The sequence below is a fragment of the Talpa occidentalis genome, unplaced genomic scaffold (genome assembly GCF_014898055.3).
Source record: "Talpa occidentalis isolate TD23 unplaced genomic scaffold, MPIMG_talOcc4v2.1 talOcc4.14, whole genome shotgun sequence".
Taxonomy (NCBI): Eukaryota; Metazoa; Chordata; class Mammalia; order Eulipotyphla; family Talpidae; genus Talpa; species Talpa occidentalis.
In genome coordinates this window covers 56,272,152-56,299,944 of record NW_023601433.1, presented here as the reverse complement: position 1 = coordinate 56,299,944, position 27,793 = coordinate 56,272,152, and the positions used below count along the sequence as shown (strand labels likewise).

At 40.3% G+C, this 27,793-nt stretch overlaps 1 protein-coding gene and 1 long non-coding RNA gene across 3 annotated transcripts in view; one reads left to right on the top strand and one right to left on the bottom strand.

Annotated features, from left to right (window-relative positions):
• PRKCQ (protein kinase C theta) overlaps positions 1 to 27,793 on the top strand; it is a 115,401-nt gene that overhangs the window by 14,080 nt on the left and 73,528 nt on the right. The window lies entirely within an intron of this gene.
• Positions 1 to 27,793, bottom strand: part of LOC119244663 (uncharacterized) — a 223,656-nt gene that overhangs the window by 167,562 nt on the left and 28,301 nt on the right. Inside the window, exons 4-5 of the long non-coding RNA XR_008551797.1 lie at positions 15,262 to 15,441; positions 3,964 to 4,409 (exon numbers count right to left, since the gene is read on the bottom strand). This is a non-coding gene — a long non-coding RNA (uncharacterized LOC119244663). The remainder of the gene's footprint in view (positions 1 to 3,963; positions 4,410 to 15,261; positions 15,442 to 27,793) is intronic.

The following is a 27,793-nucleotide window of genomic DNA, read 5'->3' as shown; positions in this document are numbered from 1 at the left end:
GAAAAGGCTTTTGCTACTAGCACTTGTTCCTGGTTCTGGGCATTGAGATTTGTTAATATTTACAGTACACTTAAGATTTGTGACTGAAGGGCCTCAGAACAGTAAAGTATGTGAGCAGTAGGAAAAGGGTTTTATTACTTACTAAAATAAAATAGATGCAACTTACTTAACAAAATATGGCTAATATTGCCAAGCACAGATTAGCATATAGTTTTTTAAGTTAATTAAGTAAATAGGGCCTCCCTGGTGGCACAGGCAGCTGCTGAGCACAGTGTTGTGACGCTGTCTGCTGCCTCTGCAGTGCTGATTAGATCCCCGCCAGCTGCGGAGTAATGCACATGGCGCAGCAGACCTCTCCTGTCTCGCCCGCTGCTCCCCTCAGCAGTGTATTTCAGTCAGTCTGCCTGTTCTGTTCCCTGCTCTGTCTCTGGTGAATCCTCTCACCCTCCTGCACATCTGGCCTGTACCCTGGTTCTTGTATAAATAAAATAAATCTTAAAAAAAAAGAAGTAAATATACATTAAAATTTCCCATAAGAGGAGGTAACATCATATTTGAATTTTATTATTCCAGTAGATATAAAAGAAAGAAGAAATCCCTTCTCTTAAAAGACTGGAAGTATTCAGAACAGAGAGAATATGCTTATTTCAGTAAAAAATCAATTTTCTCCTGATAAAATATTGTTGATATTTTCTTGTGAAAAAATAACCTAGAACTCTGCATTTTTATCCATATTCAGGGTGAGTTTAAGGATCTGACTAAATAGCTCTCTCTAGACCTAGAGAGAGATCCCACTATTTATTCAAGAACTCTTCTGGGCCTCCCCTGGTGGCGCAGCAGTTGAGCGCTGGGCTGCAAGGCTGCCCAGCAGCCTCTGCAGCGCTGGTTCATTCCCCAGCCGCCGGCGAAGGTCCCACAAAAAAAAAAAAAAAAAAAAAAAAAAAAGAACTCTTCTACCTCAAGACACTTAGCAATACATGAGTCCTCACTTAAATGACATTCACTGTTTCCAACATGGAAACAGTGACTTTAAGTGAAACAAAGTGTAATGAAAGCAGGTCCTCAAATCACATCCTTTCATTCAGCATCAGCCAGGATTTTTTTTTTCTCATCAATATTACAAGAAATCGAGAAAAGATGTTACTTGAGCACCTGCTACAAGCTAACAAAACAAGTTGTAAGGAATCAGCAAATATTGTGCAGTTCCAAAAAGTGAGATATATGTTTGGATATTTGTCTTAAAACTACCAATGGGAAAGTTCAGATTGAATTCCAGAGAATCTTAACCCACAGACCTCATTCTCTAAGCCTTTCGCGAGTCAGACTCAAATAATTACATTCTCTAAGAACTGCCTTTTCAAAAGTTTGAGCGCTAATCAGTGAAGTGTGACATAGGGTGGAGCTGGGATTTGGTACTAAGTAATTAGGATGTGGTATGACTCACTACTCTTGACAGTGGGCTGGTGCCACTGTCTTGTATTTGTTTAATTATTTCATTATTACTTATTTTATATGTCCAACATTTATTAGTTGATATGTATTTTTATTTCATTCTTTATTATTTATTTATCTGAGACATATTTATTTGATCCAGCACATTGCTTTGGATTGTTCACTGTGTAACATACTACCCACTACCCACAACTTAGTGTTTTAAGATTCCATTTTTATTAGTTCATGGTTCGATGAACAGGAATTTGGGCCAATTCTGCTCTACATTGTGTCTCCTGAGGTCTTTTGTGAGGTCACTGTCAGATCTGGGATGGGATCACTCACAGATATGGCATTTGGTGGGCATGCTAGAAGAGCAGTACCAGTACCACCCCAGACCCCTCTTTCTCTTTATAGCTACCTTGGATAGCTGGTGATTAAATTCTAAGAGCCAATGTTTTAAAGTCACAAAGGCAATGTTTTAAAGTCACAAAGGCAATAGCTCAGATATCTTAAGGCCCAATGTAGCAAGTCACCGAGCATCTCTTGTCTCACATTCTACTGGTCAAAGCAAGTCACAGGCCAACCAGGATGACCCCTCCATGGTGTGTGGCTGAGAAATCAGGAGAAGAGCTTCTGGATGGGAGCTGCTGCTGCAGCATCTTTAGAAACACAGGCAGGTACAAATATTTAGGCTATTGATGTGATACCATTTTATATAGACGACCTCACAATTGTTTTTTCTGAGATTGAGCTTTTAGTCTCACCCACTCTTCACTCTGTTGACAGAGGATCTAACTAGGACAATAACCTGAATACCTTTCTGTACTTTAGGATTCCTCAGTTTTTCCATATCATCTACACAATAAAACCTAGCCCCTTCACATGGCATGCCGGGATCTTCCTAGTTTCTCCCCTACCTCCCTCTCCAGGCAGCCATTTCTCAAGGTCTAAAGCACCTCATGGTTCTTCAACTGCCTCTTGGCTCCATGTGGGACCAGGAGCCCAGCATGCATTCTTCCATCCAAATCCTCACTTGGATGATTCCTCCGTGATCACCTCCCCTGAAGGGTCTCCCTATCCCTGTGCTGGCATCCTGCAGAGAAAGCTCTCTCAGCTTTAATCACACCCTTCCATTTCTCCCCAAAGCACAATGTGAGCTCCTTCAGGCAGAATCTGTGTCTCTTCCTCTCTGGTGTAACCCTGGCCTGCAGGAGAGGCCCCCACACAGCCAGAGCACAGTAAATCGCTAGTGCATGTCAGTGTGGTCTACACAAATGACAAGCAGAGGAGCGCCTGGGGGAACGACAGAGAACCTCAAACAGGAAGAAGGCGGGTGTGATGTGTAATGAAAAGGGTTAGTGTCATGGAGAGTGAGCTGTGTGACAGAAGCACCGTGGATGCGAGACAGCCTGGTGCAGAGAGGGAATGCCCTGGACAAACAAAGGACAAGAGACAGGCACAAAAGGTAAGATACAAAATCCAGTAAGAGAAGAGGAGGCAGGTATGTGTTGTGGTTAAGAAAAGGGAAAGAAAAGGGAAAGAGAGGAGGCCTAATGTCAGACCCAGCCAGGCTGCATCCATAGAGATTCGGGAGGAATGCCTTTAACGGCGTCCTTGGCCTGAAACTAAAAGATGGGAAGCCCCAAATCCAAACAAAAGAACCTGCCTCCTCCCGGCACCGTGCAGTTCTCCACAGGTGACTGTTCAACCTACAAATGCAGGAGTGAAGGGAACTTGCTGCTTCTGGGAAGAGCTGGGGATTGTCACTCCTAAGTCCTATATGTCACATACTTCACTTGGTTGAAATTCTTTACTCCAGCGTGAAACTGACTGTATAACACGAAAGTGAAACTGACTATGTGATAACTTGACTGGTTGACAAGGGACAGGGGAAATGGTGTGACAGGGAGAGGTGAGTGTGTGGGGAACACATGACTCTAGCTGAAGGATGGAGAAGTAAAGGAGCAGTGAGGACCCAACCAGGAAGACCCCAAACCCTTCTCTAAACAAAACAACTAAAAAGTAATCACCATGAAGAAATTATTTTTTCTGCTAAATAGTAGAGGAAGAAACAAAGATCATCATTCTTTTGATTCTATCAAGTATATAAACTTAGTACTAATAATTCTGATACTGAGCTTTCTCTATGTATCAGCCTCTGCTCTAATCACTTTACATCTGTTGATCCACAACTGAATTAATACTGATATTGTCATTGTGCCCATTTAATAGATGAGGGGACTGAGGATAGCTGGTTGAAAGTCACAGAACACTAAGTAGCCGAGATGGAATGTGACATAGGACTGTCTGTTTGATGCCACAGTCTGTTCTTCACTTGACTCAGCCTGAATTTGACAATCCACACTATTTATTGACTAATTTTTACAACAGTACCTGATGCTGGTATTAATCCTATGAAGTGAGTATGAGATTCCTTCCCTTCTTTATATCTCAATTACTGTTGTGGGCTTAGTTCCTTGTCTTGCTGCCCAATATATGACTTATTTTAGTATCAGAGAAAATACTCACTCTGGTTCAGCTTCATGATCAAACTAGGAGCTCTGCTTAGGCCTCTCCTGCCTTTCTGGATCCTTCCCAGCATCCATCATAGGGCTCTTAAGGGTGGATCTCTGTACTCCTGGCTGCTGGCAAATTCCTCCACGTGTTTGAAGAGACAGAAGAGGCTGGCAAACTCTGTGGAACTCTGGAAGTTTTTGTGTCTGGGGGTGAACTTGTGAGGGAGGAAGGAGCTGTCACAGCAGTCTGCTTTGGCTCTATCACTGGCCAGTCATTTCTAAGTCCACATGCAGGTAGAAGCTCATGGATGAAGCTCACAGACACAATGAGTTTGTATATGTGGGCTTCCTTCCTTCTTCGACCTTCAACATCTACTTCAACCCCTGCTTCTTTCCAGCTCAGCCAGATTCCAGTTTCATTGCGTTATGTGTTTCCTTTCTGTCAGCGATCTTCCAAACCTACAATATTGTAAATACAAAATGTATTTTAGAATTCTAATTCATTCCTCCAGGCTTTGGTTAATCTCATTGTCAAACTTTCATTACTCCCTCCTGGAATTTTCCTCTTGTACTTTATTCTTTCATCAGTTCCTTCATGTTTAATGTCGTGTTTAATAATCCACTAAACAGATCGAGAATGGCAAATTCACTCATATATGGACACACACACACACATCTGCTGACTGCTGTGACTTGCAATGAACTATTAAGAAGGTTTGTTTAATTAAAAAATGAATGAGAAATGAAGGCAGATTAACATTCTTTAGTAAGAACTTTGAAGTTTCAGCTTCAACTCTATGGGGTTGCTAGAAAAATGATGCATTGTTGGACTGTGAGATATAAATTGTTTTTAAACGTAAGTTACTGATGCAACTTTGTAATTTGCTTTTTAGGCAGTGTGTTCTCACATTTCTTGTGATGTGAGAATTTTTGACTCACTAATAAGGTTCAGTTTCTGATCCATTTCATGTCTATTATTATTATTTTTTTTTAACCAAACTCCTGAAGCAGAGTCCCAAAATTTCAAGGAGATGTCCTAGTTCAAGAAAATATTTTATGTCACTATTTCCCAAAGAATAATTTTTTAACTCCTAAGATATCTGTGCTTTATTAATTTGGGGGTTGGTTTGCACAGTAAAGTCAGAAATACAATAGTTTCTTCATGTTTGAGCAAATGGACAATTTTCAGCAGTTGAGTAATTCATTGAACATAGTTATTAGCCCTGAAAATAAAGAAGTATGAAAATTATAATAACCACCAAGTTACAGAAAATCCATGATTCGCTCTCTTGGGCAGAAACAAAGCATCTGGTCTTGGTATGGCTTCTGTCTTAACCTGCTCCTTGTGTCTCTTGTGGATCCTGAAGTGCAGCCTCCAACGGCTGGCACTTGGAGGATTTATGGATTCAGCCACAGAGAAACTAGGAGGAATAAGACTAGAGCAGAGGAACTATTTTTCTTGGAGGAGACATCCCAGTAAGTCAAGGGTGACTGACTTTGGGAAGCTACTTACTCCCCACCTTAACTCAAAATACCGTTCTTCACACTGCCAGAAAGTTCTCACTTTATTTTAGGACATGAACTTCTGCCAACTGGAAGTTTAATGAACACAGATCCTCTTAAAAATGCAAGTGCTGCTGAGATTTCCTTCACACATTAGAGTGGTTTAATCAGTAACTACGAGAAAACTAGAATATTTATAAAGAAGGGGAAGACTAGATTTTTTTTCAGACAATTATTTATTGATCAAGCACAGACTTTCTCATTGGTTAGTGATTGATCTGGGTCTGGGAATACAAGGGAGAAAAGGGCCAGCATATTGGCCTTGTGAAATTTTTCTTTCGGAGGAGAAAAACAGTAAAAAAAAAAAAAAAAAAAATCAACAGCACATAAATGAGATCATTTATATCATAGAAAGTGCTAGGAAATAACAGCAAACAGGGCTCAGAACAAAAAACAAATTTCTGGAATATGTCCTACTCTTACATGATGAAATGCTTTCTTTTGTGGCTTTTTTTAAAAAGGAGGGTTCAGACAACACACAGGTGACACAGAAAACGCATAGTCTTTCCTGGTCCCGAATAATGTCTAACCCTGTCTTCTTCATGAGGCCTGGCTCCTTCATCATATGCACATAAAATACCTGACTAGTATTAATAGTAATGGGGATCTATACTTCTTTTTCAAGGTCTTACCTTTTTATTGCTTCTTGCTGAAATTTCAGCAGGGAGAAAAGTGACGAGAAGGAAATGAAAGATTGTCTAATTCCCAATCATACAGCCCAGGCTCCAAGACTCTCACATCCCTCTCCTTTTTTTTTTTAAGATTTATTTATTTATGCATATAAGAACTGGGGTACAGGCCAGAGGTGCAGGGGGTGAGAGGAGAACAGAACAGGTGGATTGACTGAAACACACTGCTGAAGGGAGCAGCGGGCAAGAGAAGAGAGGTCTGCTGGGCTATGTGGGTAGCTCCCTGGGCAGCTGGAGATCAAACTCTGTGCTGCAGTGGCTGCGGACAACTTCATAGCTCTGTGCTTAACCCCTTGCACCACCAGGGAGGCCCTTCTCTCTCCTTTTAACTCACATTTGAAGGAACATGCAAAGCACTTGCTACACTAGAAACATATCACTGAAAAAGGAATAGCTCCAGTCAATTTCTAAATCATCTTTCATTGTCCCCTTTTCTTACATCTAAGGATAGAAACCGTCTCTCTTAAAACTTTTCCCACATCTTAATAATATTGAAATAAAATAGTAAAATGTGGAATTTTAGCATTTACAAATAGAAGTTCTCATCAGACCCTCATTTTAAAGACCAAGAAGCTGGGTCCCAGGGGAACCGAAAGGCTGTTGTGGCGTCACGGTTGGTTGATGTTAGTCGATACCACACTGAAAGCCTCTTGACAGCCACGATTAAACTCTGGTTCTAAAACAACCTTTAAATATACAATGATCACCCAGTGCAACCTTCAAAATTTAACTGCTCCCTAAAAATATTTCTCTTCTTGCACCAAGAGGCCATATCTTCACAAGTGACATGGCCCTATACTCCAGTTAGCTATGATTCCCCTACAACTCAATGATCCTGGGGCCTCCATAGAGTGATCCACAACTTCCTAGTCTCAAGCAATTTCCCAGACCTTCATGCTATGCCCATAATGCTCGCTGGTGAAACCATCAGCTTAATTTATTTACCCCATATCTTTTATCTCAGTTTTCTGGTTGTATTTTATCTAAGTCATCTTTACTTTAGTTGAGCTGAAGCTGTGGTTTTGCAAATTAAATCAGTTGTGGGTTTCTGCATATATCTCCTCCATGTGTTTACTAAGCTTTTTTTTTTTTTTCAATTAGCATTATATGTCTGTTTTCATCTGTATAGTTGTGGGAGGGAAGGTTTGTTTTTCTTAAGGTTCTTTTAAGTTCAAGACTATCTAGAAGAACACATTTTAAGAAACCAAAACATTTTTTCAATGCCTTGCTTAATATATATCTTTAGGCATAATTGAACTCCCTTAAAGTTTTGAAGTTTGTTCATAATGAAGAGAAGACATCCTGTGACTATGAATCTGGACTTTATATTTCAGGCAAATAGAAGCTGTTTTGTGGTTTTCAACATGGAAGAGATTTAGAAAGATAGCTCTGAAGGCTAATGTGGAGGAGTAATAACAAGCATTAAAATACAAGGAAGTGGTACTCATTAGGAATCTATCATAATATTCTAGAGAAAAGATCTGAAGTTCTCAAGCTAAAAGAGTGAAAAATAGCTATCAAAAAAAAAAAACAGATAAAATCCATAAGCCTGATTTTATAGTTTGATGTATGTAGAGGGAAAAAACTAAGGAGTATTAACCATTGATTCCAGTATTTCTAGCTTGGAAGACATAGTAGATGGTAATTCCTCTCATTACCAGGAGAGGAGAGGAGAGGCATAGGCAAAGAGGAAAAGTAGAATTCGCATTTGTTTTGTTGCATTTCACTTTCTGATGGCACACCACCTAGAGAAGCCCGATACATATTTGAAAATATAGGACTATAGAAAGTGCAAGTTTAGTTCAAGAAAAATGTACTTTTGGATATTATCACTAGGTAGACTGTGATAATATATCATTGAGGCTGACCAGAAAGGAGTCAAGTCAAATATTATGTAAATATTCCATAATATGTTCCATAATATTTAGGTAAAAAAGGGGGAACCAAGAGAATAGACTGAAGAGTGACCACAGAGACAGATAGACAGAGGGAAGAAGGAGTCATGGCTAAGGCTAATATCCAGAAAGAGTGCCAAGAATGAGCCAGTGGAGCCAGAAATTGGTGTTGTGTCACTGATGTCTTGTGAGGAGCAAGACCAGCAGAGTGGTGGGGGGTGGGTAGAGAGGTGACTAGAAGTAGAAGAAGTGAGTGGGAAAGAGGCTGAAATCACAGGAATACTGGGGGTAGAGTTTCCAGCAATGTGGTGGGGACAGTCATTGGGAGAAGCACAGGTAGAGACAGATAAGTTGAACCAGAGGGAAAGAAGTTGATCAAATTTATTTCTTGTGGATTCTATTTTTCTCTTTAAAATAGACAAGCTTATCTTCCAAGGATGAAGAAGGCAGAGTTAGGGGTTGGAGATGTAAGGAGAACGGCATGAAATGGCCTGTTTAGGAAATGGGAAAGAAGGCAGACCAGAAATGAGATAGAAAATAAATAAATAAAGATTGCTGGCAAATGCTGCAGGAAATGCTTAAATTATCTGTTGCTTTTATATTGTGGTAAAAATACACATAGCACAAAATTTATTATTTTAACTATCTTAAGTGTACAATTCAGTGGTATGAATTAGATTCACCATGTGGTACCAATCATCACCACAATCAATCCAGAACTTTTTTGTTATTCCAAACAGAAACTCTAAACCTATTAAATAAAAGCTCCCCATCACTCCCGCCCTTCAGCTCCTGATAACCACCATTCTGCTTTCTGTCTCTATGAATTTATTCTAGATATCTCATATTAGCTGTTGATTCTAAAGCTTGATTTATAAATTAAGAAGAAATGGAATAACAAGGAGGTAATAATTCTTACCATACTCCATTAATACTTAACTGCTAATAATCCTTATAATGTTCTATAAAGAGGTCATTCTTAAGCCGTACCCTATTTTTTAATGCATTAGATGACATTTATTTAAATATTACACAGTATTAGGAAATTTGTATAATGCGTTATCCTTAAAGTGACTCAAATTAGCTGCAGCCTTTAAAGTGCCTTAAATTCTGTTGATGCTTATTTACAGTGTGAATACACAACAATTATTTCTTTTCCCCCATACACATGACAACTCAGAATTACACTTTGGTAAATGTTTTTCTGTTTGGCAGTCTGTTCTTAGAGGACTGCTTTATTCATCTGAATTTATATTGTCTGAAATAGAAATTTCTAAAGTTGACTTGGATATGCATCATTTAGAAAGATGACAGCTTTTACTACTAAAATACGCCAACAAATAAACACTCTCCTTTAACATAAATTATAGGTGATAAGAATAGATCGTCACTTTTCAAGAGCAGATTCAAAATGAGTCATTCTAGCAATGGACTCAGTTATTTTTAATGGAAATAATTTTTCTTCCTAATGAAAGTAAATTCTAATAAGAGATTTGTGGAAGGAACGTCTGATATTGTAATCATCTTTCAAACACAACTTCCATTTTCATTTTCTGTAGCCATCCCTAGTAAGAGTTGACAAAGTAGAGATGTGCCTCTTCCCACAGCAGTGAATCTGGCCTTATTGGATACCTCCTAAATTCAGACTCTAGACAGAATGTCAACAGCTACAGCATTCCCCGGAAACTAGCTACTATCCACTAATTGTTGCTCCTGCTATGACAAAGGGGAACTATTTTCATATTGTTTCCCTTTCCCACCCTTATCTCCCCTCACCCAATTCCAGCGCCCTTTAATTCTCAGTTCTGAGTCTCATTTCTTTCCTGAAGGTACTGCCATGGAGTTCTGTTTCCTCAGAATGACAATTCCTTCAGAAATCTGTGTGGACTTCCACACCAACAGCCTTTGTTGCTTTGTGTGAGAGTCAGGTGTCCTAAGGAATCTATAATCTTCTTGGAAATAATGTTTTTATCCATAAAGTCATGAAATATTACTAGTTTTACAGATGAACATATTGGACCCAGAGAGCTGATGTAATTTGCCTTAAGTCACACAGCTGAATTCAGATAGTTGAATTGCACATTGAAGAAGACACGGGGGAGATGGGTCTCCTTCCCTAGAAATACTTGAATGGGCTCTTTCTTCCTTTGATATCAGTGTGTCCCTGTTGTTATTTCCACTGCTAACCAGAACCTCTACTTTCTACCTGTGAGTATATGGACAATTTTAACCCCTTTTTTGTGGTAAAATAAACATAAAATAAAATTTCCCATTTAATCATTTTTAAGTACACAGCTCCATGACAGTCATATCATGTGCAGTCATCACCACAATCTGTCTCCAGAATTTTTTCATCTTCCCAAACTCTGTCCCCATTAAACAGCAAGTCCCTTCTGTCCTTTTCTCAGCTCCTGGAGACCTTTCTTTTATTTCCTGTCTAGATGCCTCATATAATGTTTTTCCTCTTGTGGCTGGCTTGTTTCACATAGACAGTGCCATCAAGGTTCATCCAAGTTAGGGCATGCATCAGAATTTTGTTCCACCAGAGGATGAGATAATATTCTACTTTAACCTTTTTAGATCTCAGTTGCCTCCTCTGTAAAAGCAGATCATTCAGTTGCCCATTCTTTAAAGGTTGCTGTGAGTGTTACAGGGCCATCCCAATGTGAAATGGGTTGATCTGAGTGTGGGTCCTCACCCACACGCTTAAAAAGGACTTTTAATGAGACTCAGCTGCAGGCACACACAAAAAGGTTAATAAAGGGCTACAGAAATAAAGAAAGGAATAACCCAGGGAGAGAGAGAGATATTGGAGAATGTGTCCTACCAGTTCCGCTGAGCTGAGACCCCAATAGCATACAGCACGCTAAAGGTTGGCAAAAAACAAAAAACAAAAATAAAACAAAATAAAACAACCCCCGGCGAGGCCCACTTGTCTCTGGTTATATACCAAGCCTGGCTGCTTAACTCCACCCTCCGTTCCCAGCAATTGTCCCTTCGGTGGTGATGACATTATGGGATTTGCAGTCCTTGGTACACTGGAGCTCTTTGGCCTGGGGTGGGGGTGTGGAGTCCATAAAACTTGAATTTGTGGAGTTCATTCAGGGCATCCTCTCCCCGCAACGTGAGGACTTAATGAAGCCATGAAAAATAATGGACAGTGTCCAGCCCGGCACTTGGACCCATGAGAGATACCAATTTAGGTTCTTTCTCTTCCCTTTCTAATAATAAGGACCAGGGACAAAAAATATACCTTTCTCATTTCCCTAGTTCTATGTCACACATAAGTGAGTACACAGTATTATTATGTCCAATTGAATTGGAAAATCTCTTAATTTAGTAAATTAAGACATCTGCTCCCAGGAACCAGCATTATAAAAGTGTTTCACACATCCTGTTACTCCCTCCCTTATAGATAAATAACATAAGGAAAATAAAAGTTGACTCCCATCTCTCAGGAAAACAAAGTTGGTGAAACATAGTGTAGGATTAGATCTCTAAGAGCTCAAAAGAAAGAAAGTTGAACAGTTATGTGGTAAGTGTAGAGACTAAGGGCAGACTGATAAATCAAACTGCAAGTAAAGATTACTGCAAGTAATCTTAATTTGCCCATGTCCTTTGACCTAGTCAACTAGACTTAATCACTGTGGAGTTACATTCCACTCCTTGCTGCTACAATATATTCTGTGGAAATTGCATAATTCTAGTGGGGAAATTGGTGCTTGAGTTGATAGTGTGACTGGGTCCCTAAAGTGCAAATCTGATGGAGACCCCTGCATGATATTGAGCTTGGTGAAAACATAATATCATGCACGAATTTTCCAGAATGGATATCAAATGGCAGAAATTAAATTTAAAACTTTGGCTCTGTTATAACCTTTCAGTTTAACTTTTCAGATTGATTTTCCCTATTGGCAAATTTCAAGGAAAATTTACTTCATATTCTCCTTGGATTCTTAAAATTTAGTTTTCCCCAAAACTCACTCTCTAGAGTTCCCCCAAAATAGGGCAATTTAGTACATAAGCTGTTTGTTGAGAATTTTATTTTCTTCAAAAGGAATTAATGATGCTATCCCTTGATTCATAGATGTATGCTCAGGAAGAAAAGTCAAGTTTTTAAAAATCTAACATTCTAGTAAATGAATCTTGCTTATCTAAGCTGAGAAAGCAACAAATTTAAGTTTATTGCATAAAAAATAATGTCTTTCCTTTATTTTCTCTTAGGAAAAAGTAACCTGGTAGAAGTTTTTGAGTATTTTATTAGTCACCTGAAATAATATTTTCCCAATTTGCTGAAAATAAATGTGTCATCTTTGTAAATAATAGACCTCTGATATAAGATATGTCTCAGGAAGGCCAACTCCATAATTGATTAGAACATAAAAGAATATTTTATTATGCTATCATAAACCCAGAGCGCAAAATATATCATAGGTATTATAGAGTTGGGGACATGCAGGAACTTCTCCCTAAAAATAAAATATTTAAATAAAAATATTTAAAAGATGAACCATAATGTTAGACAATATCATATACTTTTTTCTTCCAAGGACTGAATTTCTAAAGGTCACAGGGCCTTCCTCAAGGAGAGTAGCTTAGCAATTAGACAGTATTTACTTAGAAACAATTACAAAAGTGCCAGACCCCATGGTAGGGGATGCGGGTGCTGCAAAAGTGCCTGGGATCTCAGGTCTTGCATTTAATGGTAAGATGGGAATTCAGTGAGCAAAGCTCTATTTGCTGTCATGCCTTTCTACCAAACTAAATAGCCACTGTGATTCCTCTGTGTTCAGACAAATTATAAGAAAACTAAGTATCGATTGATGAAATTTCAGAGCAAATAGTTAAAATGTTCTAATAGCATTTTATTAAGTTGGGTGTAGGTAAATCAGTTTAAATAGTTAGAAATAGTCTGTCTTCGGGACAGCCACATTAAAAAATAAAAACTGGCTACAAGTATGGTGGAAAGGGCCTGCTCCTTCCCTTTTTAGCTATAAATCCTAAGATGTTTCCCCTCTCTGCTCAATTTCTTCATCTGTTATGTGGGGATAATGACGTCTACCTGGGAACTGCTGTGGGCATCTTTTTTTGGATGAATATAAAGAAATCCAACAGATAGTGGGGGCTCAATCAATAGGAGCTATTAATAATATTTCTAACCAGCATTTCCTTTATAAATATCTACAACTTCCGCACTTAAACACCTCCACTTACGATTTAAAATACTCTCAGTATAATGCTTAGCAGTCAACAAAATATGTTTCCCAAAGGTAAATTTTAATCTGTCACTTCTTTGCGAAATTTAACTCATGTTGCAAATTAATCAGGGATGAGGGTTGTACTGAATTACTGAAATGTTCAGTTTACTTTAGTATGATAAATGATGTCATTCATTTCACTTACCCAAGGGGAAAATGGCAACCTCCTCTGAAACTGTGCAAACCAGCTGAGAAATGTGTAACCCTCTTAGCCTCAGGTGTTAGTGGTGACTTCTCCCCTCCTGTTTGGGGTTCGGGAAGGTCCACAGGCTTGGTGGTTTAACTGCCTACACAAAGTGTAAGTCTCACAGTGTCACTTCCCAGCCAGGAAGGCTGCTGCACTTGAAGAATGAATCCTAAGATGCTGGGAGGAGCCTGCAGGTGCTCATATTTCCCGCACCATATTCATTCCAACACCCCAGAGAGCTTCCAGAAGAACAGCATCACAGAATGTGGTTGTCAGAAAACCCCGCTCTGTGAGGAGTGAATTGATTTCATCATTGATGGCAGCATTTTAAGTGTCTGGAGGTGTGTGTTTGCTTTTCTTATGTAACCACAAAATAGCGGTTAGTTTCTCTTTAATAGAGAAGAGTGACAGAAGTAGCTGTTGACTTTAAAATGATATAGGAACTCTTATTCTGAGAATGAACTTGGTGAATTTAGTCATGACAGACCTAGTTCTTACGTTTTCCTCTCTCGCCTTTCCCAGGCACCGTCCTTCCTCCTTTGGCTTTTTCCTCCTTTGCAGATAGAGAGAAACCAGAGCAGGTTCAGCAGAAAGGGTTATTTGCAATGCCTGGCTCCACATGGGTGACTTTTTCTTGTCTTCTTTCAAAAGTAAACACAGCAGGATGTGCTCTCACCAATTCCTGAGCACACAGAAATGTGGGAACTGTGAGGAGCTAAAGAACTTCAAAGGACAGTGGAGGAGCTTGTGGCCTCCCTACCGGGCATTTTAAAGGGCGGCACTGTCCCTCAGGGAAGAAGGCTGACATCCTAGCTCTTGACTTTCTTGGAGCTCTGCAGAAGGAACTCCAGATAGGGAAAGGACATAAAGGCTATGGGGTTTTGACTCTAGCTTTGGGGCCTCCCAAACCTTAGCAGAAAAAGAAACCCTTGTATTTTATGTATTTCATTTCATTTAGGAGAAACAATAAAAAGAGTTTGAAATTGACTTTGTAAAACTGTATGCCTTGTGGATTTTGTATTTTCCCAGCATATTCCCGAGGACAAATAGGATGCTATGATGTAGGGAGTCTTTATTACTCCATTCTTTATAAAAAATTAGAAGCCCAAACAGGCAGGTGACCTTGGAACATCAAATTCAACATTAAGTTGATCTCTCACCTCCTAGTTTGTGTTCCCCTTTGCTGTGATCTAGCATCACAAAATGGGTGGCAAAGTGTACCTCAAAATCCAGTAACCAAATTCTGCTCATATCCTGCTCTTGTCTTAGAGTGAGAACTGTTAACTGTAACATTAAAGATAACTGACCCCTAAAACTACAAAAGGTCAATAGAATGCAGACTGAGAGTGACCATATAGAGTGGAAAGCTAGATAAAATTGAGAACTAATCTTGCTAAAAAGTCTTTATTTAGATTCAACACTCTACCTGATCAAGGGAAGGGTGAGGAAAATATAGCTTCAGAACATTATGATGAAGATTCAATTTTAGTTGATGAGTCAATTTAGTTGAGGTAGCAATAGAATGCAACTATTCATTCTTGCCTACATGGATGATCTTCAGTGGCTTGTAGAACTCTATTCTATGTGGAATTGAAAAGACCTGGAGAATATCCATTGTTCTAGACATGTTGTAAAAGCACACTGACAAATGCAAAAAGATGCTCAACATCATTACTTGTTAGGGAAATGCAAATCAAAACAATGACATATGCTTCCTACCTAGCAGGATGGCTGCTATCAAAAAGCAGAAAATCAGTGTTGTAGAGAAACTGAGACCCTCATGCATTGCTGATAGGAATGTGAGATGGTACAGTTGCTGTGGAAAATAATTTGATGGTCCTCAAAAAATTAAACATAGAATTCTCATATTATTCAGCAATTCCACTCTTGAGTATATACCTGAAAGGATTAAAAGCAGGGACTCAGATACTTGTACACCAATGTTCATAGGAGCATTATATAAAATAGTCAAAAGATGTAAAACAACCCAAGTGTCCATCAACAGATGAAAGATAAGCAAAATGTAGCATATAGATGCAATAGAATATTATTCACTTATCAAAAAGGAATTAAATTCTGATGCATACTATAATATGCAACATTAAGCAAAGTGAAATAAGTCAGACACAAAAGGACAAATATTGTATGATTCCATTTAAGTGAGATACCTGGGATAGTCAAATTCATAAAGACAGATAATAGAAAGGGACTGGCTAGGAGGAAGAGAGGAATGTTTGATGGACAGGGTTTCTGTTTGGGAAAATGAGAGAGGTCTGGAGCAATGGATGCACAACAATATGAATACATTGAATGCCACTTAACCAGACACTTAAAAATGGTTACGAGAGTAAATTTTATGTGATATATATTTTATCACAATAAACATATATAATAGAATAATTAAATATGGATTTATTATCCTGGCAACAACAACAAAAAAACATGCCTTGGGCCTCCCCCGTGGTGCAGCGGTTGAGCGCTGGGCTGCAAAGCTGCCCGCAGCCTCTGCAGCGCCAGTTCAATCCCCAGCCACTAGGCAAGGGTCCCACATGGCGCGCAGACCTCTCCTGCCACCCGCTGCTCCCCTCAGCAGTGTATCTCAGTCAGTCTGCCTGTTCTGTTCCCTGCTCTGGCTCTGGTGAATTCTCTTACCCTCCCGCACTTCTGACTGTACCCAGTGCTTGTATAAATACATAAATAAATCTTTAGGAAAAAAAAAAAAAAACACCAACAAATTTCTTTGTATCTTGCAGAGGTAGTTAAGTCCATGGGTTTAGAAACTCTGACTAAGGAAAGATAACTAAAGGATCCAGGGCTATTCACAATTAAGAAGAAAAAGTACTGCAGATGTCAGTTGTCCCTGACTGGCTACAAGGATCTCCTGTGGCAGAGGCATCACACTATTCAGGTTACTCAGAGTAAACTTGGGCACAGAACCAGGCTCAATGGCAGAAATGACATCAGGGAGGTAAAGCAGCAGTAAAGAGCCTCTACCCAATTAGATACATACTTTTTAAAGGAAACTCAGAGCTAACTGCACACTTGATGATTCATAGTATTATCTACAAAGCACTGTTAGGCAACATGTGATTCAGAGTGCTAAAATGTAGGATTCTCGAAAGGGTCAAAACCTGTAAATTTAGAGAAACCAACATCCTCTGAGTTCTAACATATGTTACTGTGCATCCTAAAATTGCAGTGATGAGTCCTAAAATTGCATTAAAATAAAATATGAGGGCCAATAAGACATAGGGCTAATAATAATTACATTCACGAAGATTTCTTTCTTTACAATCCCTTCCCTTACCAAAACGTCTTCCCTTACTAATACTCGGTCATGTCACTTTTAATTAAACATAAATTGAAAGTAATGAATGCCTTTATAGGTAATTTAGAAATAGTTAAAACAAAAATTTACAGCATAGAATCTGAACTAGGAGGTTGAATCTTACTCCAACCCAGACTTTCCTCAGAATTATGTGGAGAGAACTCTTCTGTCTTCTGTGTCACCTTGATCACATCAACATGCCCTCACAGCTAAGCAGGGACATTCTCAGCCATCTTGGTGCTGCCTGGGTTTTCAGAAGTCAGAAAGAACCAGTAATTTTAAAACGCCCCTCCCCGTACCCTTCAAACCTGGTCATACCAACTGTAGATCTGAAACCCAGAATTCTGTTTAACATTCCCAACAGAACAGCTTCTATGCAACATTTCTTCTCTCTGCTGAGAGGTCATTCCTATGTAGAATGTCTCCTACCTCCAACCAGAAAGCAGCCACCTACCGGAGGCCCAGCAAGGAAATAATCAGAATTATTTATAGACAAGTTGAATGGGATTTGCATGCCCAGGTCCTTTTTACAGTGCTGCCCCCCAAATTTAACCACCCATAGCCCCAACCATGGCTGCTCCAAAGGATGCCAGCCAGAGAGTAGCACAGTGAACATTCAGCCTGGGCAACTCCTCTTGCCTCAGCACTCAGGTAAGAGGCATTTGCCAGCAATGGAAGGCAAGATTTGGTGGAGCTAGATGGAGCCACGGACGCTCTTACTGCTGCTGGAAGTGATGGTGCAGGGCAGCAGCCTACCCTCTCTTCCTTTCTTCCTCCCAGTTTTTCCTGAAGGACAATTGTTCTGTTTTTGTCAGTATTTTACTCTGGTTCCATCTCAAGGCAGGAAGTATAACTTTAGGTGCCCCAAAGGAGGTGGGGGGCAAGAGGACACCATGAATGAGTAACCAAAACAAGACACCATTTTCCTGTCCTCCCTGACCTGAGTTTGCAAAGATGAGAAGCATGGCTGTTTGTTGGGATCAGCTGAGGTGAAAGTGACTTCTGAGGGCCCTAGGGAAGCAGGAGATGAATAATACCTTTTAATCATCATGTCTCTGCAATAAAGATCAGCCGCAGGGACTCAGTGGGAACCCAAAGGTTTCTTGACAAAGATGTCATAACTCACTCAGTCAAAAGTAATTAAAAATAATTACTTACAGAACAGAACTTAGCTTCCAAGAGATCAAAGAACTGTGTGTGCTTCCCAAACAGAGACCCTGAGAAAGGAAGACCTTTCACTGAAGAGACCCCTGATGTTACCTCAGAGGCCATAGAATTCCAGTCGCCGCTCTACCATGATTAGTTTTGCGCCCTTGGACAGATGTCCTCACCTCTCTGAATCTGTTTCTCTCTCTGTAAAATATGGATAAGAATATCCACTTGCATGTGTCATCAGAGTATGGCACTGAATGGAAGGAACAGGGACCAGAAGTGAGATACTTTAAACAAATGTCAGATTTTGTTATTCCTCCTCTCATTTCCCCCTTCCTCCTAAACTGAGGTACAGATAAAGAAAATAATTTATTGCCTTTTACAAGATGAAATGCTATTTTTTTAAGATTTATTTATTTATTTATACAAGCACTGGGTACAGTCAGAAGCACGGGAGGGTGAGAGAATTCACCAGAGCCAGAGGGGAGAGGAGAGCAGAACAGGCAGACTGACGAAGTACACTGCTGAGGGGAGCAGCAGGCAGCAGGAGAGGTCTGCGCGCCATGTGGGACCCTCACCCTGCAGCTGGGGATCGAACTGGCGCTGCAGAGGCTGCAGGCAGCTTCATAACCCAGTGCTCAACCGCTGTGTCACCGGGGAGGCCTGCTATTTTTTTTTTTTTAAATAAAAGAAAGAGAAAAGAATCTCCCACTTCCCTACTGCCTTTCACAAATGCCAGTGGTGCAGGACTAAGGACTGTGTGCAGGCTTCTCCTCCAGTCTACCAACCCAGCACCCAACCAGCACCTCCTCCCTTCAGTCTCCTAAGCATCACCCGTGTTCTCTCCACTCAGATCCCCAAAGTTGGGAGACATTGAGATTTGGGGGAGGGGGGAGATTTCCAAGATATTTTAGATAATGCTACTCTTAGAGTTCAGTGTTTTCTTCTCAAAGCCTAAGAGCATGACAGATTTGTAGGCACAACACACCTTTTCTTCTGCCTTCTCTCCCCAAGTTCCTAACAGGAAGAATAAATCAGAATTTCAAATTTTTCAACCTCAGGAAAATCATCTGTGCCCAGAAGATGGTTCCAGTTTGCTTTGTGCGTCAGTTTAGGGTGAGGACAGGACATTGAAGCCTGATGCTCCATTTGGTTGCCATTTTCACAGTCCCCCCCCCTTTTTTTTTCCTTGCAAGGAGGTCAAAGAGAATTGACAGTTCAGTGAGGAGAGGGAGGAGGAAAACGATATTGGAAAGTGAGGGAAGGAAGTAGATTCTTAAAGAATAATAAAACTGTATTTTGCTAGAGGATAATTCTTTTCCCTTCAGAAAATTCTTTCAGTTATGTTCTTATTTGTGTCTTACTAAAATCTTGAGGTGGACTGTTTTTTTTTTTTAATTTATTTGTTTATGCAAACAAGAACTGGGGTGTAGGCCAGAGGCATGGAGGGTGAGAGGAATCACCAGAGACAGAGTGGGGAGCAGAACAGGCAGATCTACTGAAATACACTGCTGAGGAGAGCAGTGGGCAAGTCAGGAGAGGTCTGATGTGCTGTGTGGGTAGCTCCCTGGCCAGGGATTGAACTCGTGCTGCAGAGACTGCAGACAGCTTCATAGGTTGCTTCTCAACCCCTTGCACCACCAGGGAGGCCAGGGAGGTGAACTGTTTGTCAGTCTGGTTGCCAACACAGGGTTCCAAAGTCACTGTGTCCTGAAGGAGATTGCTGGCTTCTCCCCGACCTGAGCATCCAGGATACAGAGGATCACCAAGGTGATCACCACGGTTGTTCAGCACCATCACCTCCATGACCCCATCTGGAAGTTAAACCTCCAGCCTGGCTCCCCTACCTTGGCGGCTGTGAGGAAACTGAAGGGAACAGACCTGGGGCCCTGCTCAGCCCCATGCCTAGGCTCAGATCTGTGCCCTAAGTTGCCTACACCCTCAAATGCCCTGTTTGGAGACTACCAACTTCACGTATACTTTTTCCTCCAGTTCACCATCCCTGGCATCACATTCCTCCTTAATCCCAGAGTCTTCCTTCCCACCCACTGGTATCTGTGCCTCCCTCATCTCTCTCCTCTCCTCACCTCTGCTCTCCCTGCTCAGCAGTACCTGCAGGGTGTGTCTCACCATCCCTGCCAACCTCCCAGGACCCTCTGTCCTGAATTCACATTCTCACTTCCTTTGGCATGGAGCACTTGAAGTGACCCAGAGGGAAGGGGAGGATCTGATCCCACTGCTCGGTAGGAGAAGAGGAAATCTCTGAATCTGCTGCAGTCTACTGTCACGGCTGCCCTAGGGTGTGCTCCTAAAACCCCCATGGAAGGTAGGGAGGCATTTCCTTGTAAATCCATTGTTGGTGGCTTCATAGAACCATTTAGTATTTTTTAAAAATATGCATCTGTGGTTTCAATGTCATGCACAACATTTCTATGGGCAAAAAATTTCCCTGTTTTAAACAAACTACTTATAAAGCTGTGGGCCATTGCTGTTTCCTAAATGAGGAATCTCTCATTACATGGCTTGGAGGATTCTTGAGATCAAGAACAGAGCTTGGATGTCTTGAATGACAGTCTTGTAGGATAAAGTATTCCACACTAGAATTTGTTTGTTTGCGTACTCCAAATATTCCTCCCATTCCCTTTTTCCCTGGAAGGTTTCCACTGCAAAGTCCACAGACTTTTCCCTTATAGATTAATCTCCTTTCTCTCAATGCTTTTAATATTTTTTTCACTGTCAATGAATTTCAACTGTTTCATTATAATATATCTTGATGTGTGTCAGCTTGGGATTATTTTGTTTGGAATTCTGGGCCTCTTGGCTTAGGACCTCTGGTTCATTTGCCAGATTAAGATATGGGTCTCAGCTATTACTTCGATTAAAATATGTTCTCTGCCTTTCTCTTTCTCATCTCCTTTTGTTATCTCCATGATCTCGTCTCCTTCTGATATTATTTCTCTTTGGATTATCTCAAAGAAATCTTACGCTGTTTTCAATTTTTTGTTGTTGTTGTTTTTCTTGTTTCTCTCATGTTCTCTTTGGGTGTTCTCCACCACTGCACTTTCAGCTCACTTATTCGCTACTACTCCTGTTTGTCGACAATTGAGACCCTCTGTTGTATTTTCCATTTAGTTATAGTATTTTTCAGCTCCATTAATTCTATTTGTTAACAGTCTCACATTTTCTTAAATTATTCTGTTCCTGTTTTTAATCAATGCATTGTATTCCTAAGTCAGCAAGCACAGTTATAACAAATTTCTCTTCAGGCATATTCCATAGTTCTGCTGGATTCCACTTCTTCTGGGGTTCTTTTGCCTCAGCATTTGTGATTTGTTCTGTCTCTCCACTTTCAGTTTTCATTGGTTGTAAATGGGAGTTCCTTTTGTTATCTTGGTAAGTTGGCTTTATTCCCCTCCTACTAGAAGCTGGGTAATATCCTAGTTTTTTGGTGTTTTTTGTTTTTTTGTTTTTTTTTACCCAGGATCTCTAGGTTTTTATTATTTCCTAGCCTGATGCTGTTGCACCTATTCAGATGCTGGTACACTAGTAAGTGTTAATAGTGGGAAGGAACTGAGGCAGTAGGACACAGAAAGTTCACCTGCAGGGAGCATCATGGTTTCAAGATTTCTACAGTGCTATGGTACCCAATTTGCAGTGTGGAAATCCACAGTGATTTGCTCCCTGTGACAACTCCTTGACTAATATGTCTCTAACAGTCTTATGACTGCCTCAACTTCTACACTGTGTTTGAGCAATAGATAGAGCACTGGGTGTAGACAATAGTTGAGACAGGGTCGTAAGCTTGGAATTGTTTCTTTTTTTTTTAAGATTTATTTATTTATGCATACAAGAGCTGGGGTACAGGTCAGAGATGTGGGGGGGGTGAGAGGATTCACCAGAGACAGAGTGGTGAACAGAACAGGCAGATTGACTGAAATACACTGCTGAGGGAAGCAGCAGGCAAGGCAGGAGAGGTCTGCTGAGCCATGTGGGTAGCAATCTGGCTGGCCAGGGATTGAACTCATGCTGCCGAGGCTGCGGATAGCTTCACAGTGCTGTGCTTAACCCCATGTGCCATCAGGGAGGCCCTGTTTCATTTGTTTTCTGAATATACTGTTTGAATATACTGGAGAGTTTTCTCTTTAAGATTCAGGTGCTGCTAAGTCTGGTTAGTGAGAATATTTAGTTATTGTCATGGCTGGGGGAAGAGAAGGGATAAAATAGGTGTTTTATAAATCACAGTCATAGGCTGCAAATAATAGCCTCTTCTCTGAGGGGACACAGCTGATTCATTCAGCTCTCCCCACCAGTTCAAGCTCCAGTTTTGTTTTTGTTTTTTTTTTTTTCAGGAGCCATAGGCCTCTGCCAGTATTGCCTGTGTGGCCCACTCTACACCTGTATTTCTATAGTTTCGCATGCTATTTGCACACCAACTGTGTGAAACCCCTTTTCTAGTGTAGTGCTGGTTTTTAAAGTCCCCAATTTTTAAGACCCTGTTGAGTCAACAACAGCGAAGGGGCTCTATACAATGACTCCCCTTTCCTCTTGAAAGTTGGACTGTCCTAATACCACTCTAAATGTAGTTTAACTACATTTTTCCCTACCCTTTTTTGCCATGCCATTGCTCTTGAAGTATGTGATAATCATATATTTATTTTTGATGAGTTATAATCTTTGGTTGTAATTCACTTGTGAATATGTGGAGGAGGCCAGCCTAGTGTCTTTACTCTGGTGACATCTTGCTACAAAATTAGTTTGCATCACAAAATAATTTTTTTTTTTCTATTTTCAGAGCTTTTTGGATTTTGGAATTGCAGAGATGGGACTATGAAACTAGCTAATTTATATTTCTTTTATCTCTGGTGAATTTTTTTCATATTCTATTGGCCTTTTATAATATTTCTTTTGTAAATCAAATCACCTGTGCTCAGCTCTTATTCATTTCTAATTAGAGTTCTGTCCCTTTTTATTGATGTTTAAGAGAGTTTCCCATATTTGACAAAAATCTTGCCACATATTTTAGAATTATGTGTCCCACTTTGTAATTTGAGTTATATATTGTTGATGTTTATTTAGCACACATGACTTTTATGCCAAGTAGTATGGAAGTGTTTTCCTTTATGGTGACTGTCTGTGGTATCCTATTTGAGAAGTTGTTTCTAGTTCCAAAAGGCTATAACCATTAATTTATATATCCAGTACTTCTAGTGGTTTGGAATTATCCCTATATATAATATTCTACCTAAATATCATCAATCTGTCCAAATGTTATTTTATGCTAGCTTTAATGTAGATTTTAACCAATGGACATAGTCCCACCTATTAAACAATCCTTTCTTTCCCCACTGACTTTAAATGCAATCTTGATTGTAACAAACTTTTGTAAACATTTGTATCTGTCTTAAGAGGTTCTTTTTGCTCTGTTGATCTATCCAACTCTTCTGCTGCAGCACCACACTATTTCCATCAATACATCTTTATTTGAACATCCACTAGGGCTAGGGATGAGGAAAGGATGAACAGGTGGAGCACAGAGGACTTCCAGGGCAATGAAACATCTACAGTGATATTGCAATGGCAGATACATGGCATTACACATTTTTCCAAACCCATGAAATGCCCAGCACCAAGAGTGAATCCTAATGTCAACTAAGGACTTTGATGATGATGTGTCCCCACAGGTGCATGGATTCTAGCAAATATATCACTGGTGGGGGTGTTGATACTTTGTATGTCTGGGCAGGGGGTATATGGAAAATCTCCATATGTTATGCTGAATTTTGCTATGAATCTAAACTGCTGTAAAAATGAAGTTTATTAAAAAATCAGGACTAGACATTATTCCTGAAACCATAGATTTTATATTCAAGGGAGAAATATAAAAAGATAAAGAAAAAAATTAGAATAGATTGCAACCTAGCAAGTATTGTGATACAAATAGGTACCACAGAACAGTGCTTCTCAAACTCTATGATGGACCAATTAAAAAAAATAAATCCAGTATCTATTAGGATGAGCAACCTCTTTGGTATGCTCACTTTTAAAAAAAAAAGATTTATTTATTTATTTAATACAACAACTGGGGTACAGGCCAGATGTGCAGGAGAGTGAAAGGATTCACCAGAGACAGAGCGGGGAACAGAACAGGTAGGCGACCAAAAACACTGCTGAGGGGAGCAGCGGGTGAGGCAGGAGAGGTCTGCTGCGCCATGTGGGACCCTCACCGGCCGGCTGGGATCGAACCAGCGCTGCAGAGGCTGCTGACAGCTTCACAGTGCAGCACTCAACTGCCTGTGCCACCAGGGGAAGCCCTTTAGTATGCTCACCTTTGAAAAGTTATTTGCAAACTTTCAAGTACTCTATACATATTAGTTGTTATTTGCCACTAATTTGTAATGGATTCTTTGTTAAATGAAGATACTTCTTCAAGCCACTGACCTCCTTCCTCTAAAGAACAATGAAATTGCAGTTATAAAATGCAGTAGTGTCCTCTTCAGAGATTGCTGTCTTACACTAATAGGCTGAAGTACATTACAAACAATGGCTCTGATCACAAAATCATCTTAATAGCTCACTTCTTCTCCAAGTAAAGTAGAAAGATGGCATTTGCTGGAGATAGAGCCTATAACCAATTTTTTTTTTCCTTTTTACCATTTTTTCTTCAAGGAAGCAAAGTTTCTCTCTTCACATTTTATATGTGTATGAAGAATACAGAAAAGTCCTCTTTGGAAGATGAATACTACAGTTATCTAGGCTTACCTAAAAATGCCTGACTATTGCATGTGAGGCTAATAGACTAGTCAAAACTCGCAAAATTAGTACACATTGCAAACAATAAGTCAGAGCAGGCCAAGAGTCTGAGCATTAGCAGTGGTAATATTCTGCACAGGGGCAAGTGCCATCATTTATTCCAATGGTAGTCTTCTCTGAGCGATACCCACAGTAGTAAAATATAGGCACTGTAGGATGGGTCCCCACCTGGCAGAAGGCGGGTGTCCACTATAGTTGTGGCTGAGAATACACATGTTCTCTTCTCACACCATAAAACTAGTGTTCCCTGAAAATTAGAGTAATGTCTGGTTTTTAAATTCAGAAATTAGATCCCCAAATAGGCTACTAAACCCACAATAAATCTGAAATGGCCCATGAAGAAAAACAAGTTGAGGCTCTCGTAAGCTAGATCAACGACCAAACGTGATCAGTTTTATAAATTAATTTCACTACATTTTGAATTAACAGATTAATAGGTTAATGGGCTAATCTAGAAACCTAAATAGTACCTAGTTTCATAGTTTCCATGGATACCATGTTCCAGTTACAACACGCTTTTATAGCCCACTCGTTTCTAAGTTGGGGACATTTCTGTGTACAAGATGCAGGTGACTCCCTTAGACCTCCAAGCACACACCCACCCTAAATAGTCCCTTTCTTCTCCTTCTCCTGATCCACCCTGTCCCCTTATCTACAGTCTCCCTGAGATGGGCAGTAACCCATACCCACACTGCCTCTTGTGGCTGGCACACCAAGGGGATTCCTTCAATGTGATTCTGTACAAAACGACTAGTTCCCCTGTGAACTGCTATTTCCGCTGGCTGTGGTGATACTACCAAATACTGTAGTTTCTTTGAAAAATGTCACACACCCTCAGGAGGAAGTGGGGTGTGGTGTTATAGCAGTGCAAGATGAGCATTTTGTTACTGGTATACCTGGGAGTGAGAGTCCACACTGTCATGTCTTGTGTTAACTGGTCATGTCGTTGTATTCACAGGCGAAAAGGGAGAAAGTTGAGTCCTGGCTTTCCAAACCTCCTCCTCTGATCCCTCTTGACAAGAGTGGCCCACTCCATTCTGAGGTCCCCAGGCTTCTTTAGAACAGGAGCCATGTCATGTTTTCTTGTCTAGTATAGCTTTCCACATGGAGGTGGGTTAAGCAAATACTCATTTAGCAATAACTTCATTTAATTAGCCAGTGGTTAAGTGTATTCTAGGTCATGTCAGATAAATCCCCTGAGCAAGGTGCCATTCATTTTAAGTAACTTGTATCAGGGAGAATTTCTAAAGATACTTTGGAAAAACCCTATGTGATAATAGCTATCTTTTCCACCAAGCACCATTATAAACATTTTCCCTTTATTAATTCATTCATCCTCACAACAACTGTATGAGGAGGTTTTAATATATCCCCCGTCTTGCAGATACAGTCACAAAGAATGTCACCTGTCCAAGACCATGCAGCTGGTAATGCTAGCACTGGCTTCCCCTGGCAGGAAGGATCCTTACCCAATTACATTAGGAAGATTATAAAACATCCTCTGTCTCTTTAGAGCCTCTGGGTTGATAGATGGCAGAGACACAGAAAAGTTATCTGTTTTTCCCAACTTTATGGAGGTATAAGTGACAGTTAAAATTGGGTCTATTTGAGATACACAATTTGATGGTCTGATATGTATATATGTTGCAAAATAATCACCACAATCAAGCACCTCACAGTTACATTTTTGCTTTTTGTATAGTGAAGATTATCTGTTAAGAATAAATTTTGACAGGGCCTCCCTGATGGCGCAGGTGGTTGAGCGCAGCGCTGTGAAGCTGTCTGCAGCCTCTGCAGTGCCGGTTCCATCCCGGCTGGCCACAGAGGGTACCCACATGGCGCAGCAGACCTCTCCTGTCTCGCCTGCTGCTCCCCTCAGCATTGTATTTTAGTCAGTCCACCTGTTCGGTTCCCCACTCTGTCTCTGGTGAATCCTCTCACCCTCCCACACATCTGGCCTGCACCCCAGTTCTTGTATAAAAATAAATAAATCTTTAAAAAAAGAATAAATTTTGACATAGGAACAGAACCACAAATTAAAGTCACTTCCTATATACAAGCAGCATCTTTGACCCAGTGATGATAGTTAACTATGTTTAGAAAATGGTGGCAGGAGACCAAGTCCCTTCAGCTTTATGTGAAGCAATTAGCTTTTTGTAGACATCAGCCACAAGATCCTCACTGATCCCAGCCCGCTATTTTACTGCACGAGTGGAGGAAACACAGAGGTGAGACATCCACCTGGATGACATCCTGGGAAAAATCACCCACATCAGCAGAGTTGACCTCCCTTCCAAAGACAGCTTAAGTTGTTGCAAGAAACTTCAACTCCACATATTTTACCCATTTTTTAACTGTTCAAACTATAGTAATGGGGTGAAAAGATCATTAAACCACAGGCACTGACAAAGAGAGACATCAATTAGTAACTAAAGTAATTAAGCAAGTAGGTAACATGGAGGCTGCCAAGAAAACCTATGCCCATGGTCGTAACAGGTCCTTTGTAATTAGGAACTTCTAGAACAGATGGAAACAATCTCTGGGGAAATCTTCATGCTTTTATTTCCTCCCTGACCTAACCTTAAATGGCATTTTCTACCAAGAAATAATTGACTAGTTTGGGTAGAGGCACTTAGCAACGAATATTGCCCTACACATTCTACCACTTATTAGCTGTGTGACCCTTCAACAAGCCACTTACCCACGCAAGCCTCCAAGCCTCGGATTTCTTATCTGTCTAATGGAGCTAATTATACCTACCTCAAGGGCTAGGCGAGATGGAGTAATATAAACTCTATAAAGCCTTGCACAGTTTTGTGAGTTGCAGGGGGCCCAGTAACTAACCCTGCTAGGCTGTTTATGCTTGAAACAAATAGCCAGATCAGGAGTGAGGGAGATAGAAAAAAATATATACTTGATTAGTAAAGGTAATTAAATATAGGAGATTAAATGCTGGCTTGG